General features: G+C 29.3%; 1 long non-coding RNA gene across 3 annotated transcripts; it reads left to right on the top strand.

The window, feature by feature from the left end:
- The first annotated feature begins 510 nt into the window (after nt 1-510).
- Nucleotides 511-2474, top strand: LOC127899054 (uncharacterized). Of its 3 annotated transcripts, none has more exons than XR_008050847.1 (3): nt 511-645; nt 809-974; nt 2189-2474. It is a non-coding gene; the product is annotated as an uncharacterized LOC127899054 (long non-coding RNA). The 3 variants fall into 3 exon arrangements; XR_008050848.1 differs by having other exon boundaries at nt 534-645; nt 774-974; XR_008050846.1 differs by lacking the exon at nt 511-645 and having other exon boundaries at nt 652-974.
- Nucleotides 2475-4908: the final 2434 nt, after the last annotated feature.

The raw sequence follows: 4908 nt of genomic DNA, 5'->3' as shown, positions 1-4908 counted from the left end.
GTGACAGAAAAATATTAGTCTCCGAAATTAACACGGTTTTGATTAATTTTAAGACCCTTTTTTTGTCATAGGTAATTACTTACTGTAACAAAACTAAAAAATAATAGTCTAAAATTTTGTCTTGAGTAATATTGTATTTCATGACCATTTTCTCAGAGACAAATTATTTAGTATCTAATTAATTTTTTATGACAAAAACTACGTCACTAACAAAAAAAAAGAGAATAATAATCGATATTTTTTCTTTTTCAGAGACACATTATTGTTTAACTTTATACAAATTTTGGTTAACAATGTTAGATTAATAAAAATTAAAATAATAGCCTTAAAATAATTAACTTGGATTAATAAAAAATGATGATAGACTTTTTCTTTCAAATCATTGATAATAACCTTATAATTGCTTCTTTTTTATTTTTAGAAGAACCTTATAATAGTTATTTAAGTTGGATATGTATTTTAAAAAAAAAACTTAAACAAAACCTAAATCTTCTCCCTCCTTGGTCACTTCACGTTAAAAATTACCCAACTTTATCTTCCCACCCCCCACCCCCTCTTCCAATTGCCCCTGTGTGTGAATGATTATTTCAAAATTAGTTTAACAAACAGTCGTCTTTACCTATCTTGTCTTGTCTTCTACTCATGGTAATTTTTCACTTTTCCTTGCATTTTTTGTTTTATTTTCTTACCTGGGTGTTGTTTATTGAGTAAAAGATTTTATTTTTGTCATCAGATTTGTCTTGTTCCCCTTTTGATGTTTTTTCTTAATCCAGAAATATGTTGTTTGTTTGTCGTTTGATACGTTCAGTTCGGGGAGGCAAAATCTTAACTCTACCTTAGCCACCGTGCGGGCCATTAGAATCACGCCCTTTGCTACCGCCCAGAAGGATGCCACCCCTCACTAGTCCACTCATGCATGCCAAAATAAGCCACTCAACAAAATTCACTCTCATCTCTCCCAGTACTTTGAAATTGTAAGTATCATTTATGAGCTTAGCTATTTAATTTTGATTAGTTTAGTTGTGATTGGATTATGTGTTTGGTGAAATTAGAGATTAAAATTCTTGGATCTATTATTTGAATATTTTTATGCTTATCATGTGTTTGATAAAATTCCTAATATAATCTAGTAAAAGAAAAACATAAAATATACAAATAAATGAAGGAAATTGGAAACGAAGTTTAGCCGTTTTTGAGAAACGTTTGCAAAATTAGGATATTAAGATGAATTTGCTTTTCAATTTGGGCAGTGGATTTAGGAATTAGGTTTGATGACATTAGATTCCCCCCCCCCCCCCCCCCAACCCAACACCAAAACAACAAAAAAATTTCTTCATAAGAACTTTAGAAAATTGGGATATTTCTATTATGGTTCACTTTATCTTGGAATGTAATTAATCATCTTTCTTTATTTTTTAAAGAAAATTTTAGCTAGTATTAATATAATGAAAAGAGTTAATAAGTTATTCAAGTCCAACCAATAATTATAAGTTAGAGTTATAGAATATTTAGGCTATAAAATTTTAACTATAAAATATTACAAAGCTTTGATATGTTGGTTTGAAGGATGGTGTTGAAGCTTGGGTTGGTACAATTTGCTCAAAATGTTGTTGAATTTGCTAGGAAACATTTATGAAGTGATTAAATAAACTAATAAAGGTCAACTAGCCTTGGTTTTTTTCCCCCAATGTGGTTGTTGTATGTTTAATTAAAATTAATGTATTTATCTTCTTTTATATCGGGGTAATAAAAAGTATGGAGTCTCTCCCATATTACTTTGTTTCAGAAGATGTATTAAGGTGGGCGTGAAAGGTTCAAGTAGTTTCCATACAAAATCTAAATGTGTAAGCTATCTTATGAGGATGATGATGATGATGATGATGATGATGATGATGATAATAATAATAATTATTATTATTATTTACTCAATCTCTTATTTCTTTCAACTTCATATTTATTGTAAATATTGATTCATTGACTACTTAATAATTTAATTTAGTTCAAGTTTGACTCCAACTATTTGTAGATTAATTTAAAGAGTTTTGGATGCAAACTTTGTGCAAGTGAATCGAGGATGATTATGTGCTTGTAATATTTTGATTATATTATTATTTTGAAGTAATATATGATCGAATTTGCGAAATAGTTTTGGGGAAATCGTTAAAAAATTAACGATTTAAAATGATAGGTACCTTCAAAGTCATCATCTACCACAACATTGACTCAACAAAACAAGGATCAACAATTAAAATTAAGGAAGAAAATAGAAAATCTAAGGAAGTTGAAGAATACATGAAACAACTATGGTTTACATATCTCTCCTTTTTGTGTAATGTTACTTTTATTTTTCTTCTACAATGTAATCATATTTTTGGACATGATTTGTTTTTATACATTTTAGATTTTAGATTTCTTTGTCATGAATTATATTTATGCTAATAATATTTTTCACTTAAAGTTCTTTTGTGATTGAATTTTGATTTCCATAACTACATATTGTTATTAAAATTTATGTGAGACTATATAAATTGCCTTTATAACAAATTTGAGACTAAATTAATTACCAATTGTATATTGCCGCAAATGTCACCTACTTGAGACGATTATGTAACGTCACGATAAGTGAACTTCAACAACAGAAAAATAGTATTGCTAATTGTATATTCAAACCTCTAAAAATGATTTTTAATAATTATTGAGACTCTATTTACATACTCTTGAGACAAATACTATAGTCACCATAAATCAACTATTGTGACAAATATGAAGTGTCATTAATTGCTTTTTTGAATATCTAATTCGATTATTTTTAATACTGTTTGTGACAATTTTAACTAAATTTTAAGGCAATAATTTTTGTCACAAAATCATATCTTTAATATGACGAAAATAATTCTAGTCGCTAAAAGTTTTTAAGACGGTCTTTTCACGACTAACGTGTAACGATATATTTTTTATCATAAAAAATATAAGATGACTAATTTCCTATCTTTAATGATAATTTTTTTTGTAATAAAATATCATTTTTCTTGTAGTGAGAAATAATAGAACTAAACGACAAAGCACCTGTTTTGGAAAAGTTTATTCTTTAATCCACCACTAATTAACAAAAGCAAGTCACTGTCATTCCAAGGAAACATACATAACTATTCACCTACTCAGGAATAATTTTTCAATTCGGGAATCTTGAAGTTCTTATAAACAAATCAGTTTACAATTTTATGAGTACGTGAAAAAGAAAGTTTATAACATTGTAAATTGGTTCACGAACTAGATGCTGACTCCACCTACATAGTTTAGTGAAATCTATAACATTGTATCCAACAATAGCATCGCCAAATTTAAGATCCATTCAATGCTTCTAGGCAATTGCATATCTGCCAGGCAATAGGAAAACACCAGTGCCGCTGACAATGGGCATCTCGTGGACAAAAATCATCAACCTGTTGTTGCCAAGGAGGGTGATACAACTGCCATTATTAGGACCATCAACGAACACAAAACTCATGGACATAAGGAGGCCTAGTTGATCCTGACAACCGACCTGTAAAGTCCTTGAGCACGACCAGCAAACATTAATGCTTGTTGTAAATGTTAGTGGCCATCATTACAACGCCGAAATGAGTTAATGAATCATCTGCCATCATTACAACGCTGAAATGAGTTAATGAGTTGTAAATGTCAGTGGCTTGAGCAATCTTTTTGCCACTAAGTGTTTGTCGTTGTCTCTTTTGCATAATCAAGCCCTGTAGCCCAAGTCTTTCTACTTGTAATGCTGTTGCTGCCACCAGGCTAATGATGAGCAATAAAACAACTGCTGATAACGTTGCAATAGCTATGAAACAAGACCTTAAATTAAAAGGAAGGCAATAGATAAAGCACTTTTGAAGTTAAAAAAGATTAATGATTTAAGATTCATTTAAAGGGTTTATGAAGTGTTGTGATCAATGAATATTCAAAGGTTGCTTAACTACAAAGGGGAAGTGGGAAGAAATTTTGACATATCGTTATATTGAGCTGACTAGCACATGTATATGAGGGGCGCCACTTGTACATATAAAGAGGGAAGATTAATTGCTCCTGGTTTCTTATTAGGAGAAAAGAATGACTTGCTTAAAATATAAGATGTGGTTAATTTCATTTAGGGACATGGCTCATAGATAGGTATGACAAAAAAGTCCTAGTTTCGCACATGAGGGCCTGGACAAGGACTTAGGAAAAAATGTTCGAGCCAAGTCCATGTCCTCTATTTTTTTGAAAAAATAAATTTATAATTTGGAATAATAAATTCAAATTTAAAAATAATGAAAAATTAGAACAAAGTAAGCTTAAATTCCTAATTCATATATCAATAATGAATCAAAAAACTTAAAATTATAATACTAGACTCTGTTTTAAGTGTTAGTTAGTTAAGAGAGTGCTTGAATCAGAGAATCCAGTACTAAAAAATTATATCTCTAAACTTTTATTTATTTTATTTTATTTATTAATTATTTTATTTTAAAATATTTATTTTCTTTAATTCAATATTAATTATAACAACTTGATTATTATTAACTCATTTCAAGTTTACAACAAATTTTAAAAAATTTTAAAAAATAAGTAAAAGCCCAAGCCCAGCCTAAGCTCGCAGCGGGCCTAGCCTAGGCCCACTCCTTGCATTTCTTATCTAATGGGCTTGGGTCTGGGCTTAAAAAAACTCCCTTAATTTGCCAACCCAATTTGCCAACCCTACTCATAGAAACATCTTTATATATTAAAAAAAAAAAGAGAAAGAAATCTATTAATAAATTAAACAAAAGATAACACTAAAAATGATAAAATTAATTAAATATAGATTGATATTATCTTCATAATGCAGCAAGATATTAAAATCAATAGGTAATGCAAACAAATGAAGCGTAGTTT

This window comes from Citrus sinensis, chromosome 8, assembly GCF_022201045.2.
Source record: "Citrus sinensis cultivar Valencia sweet orange chromosome 8, DVS_A1.0, whole genome shotgun sequence".
Classification (NCBI taxonomy): domain Eukaryota; kingdom Viridiplantae; phylum Streptophyta; class Magnoliopsida; order Sapindales; family Rutaceae; genus Citrus; species Citrus sinensis.
This window is presented reverse-complemented; position numbering and strand designations above follow the sequence as displayed.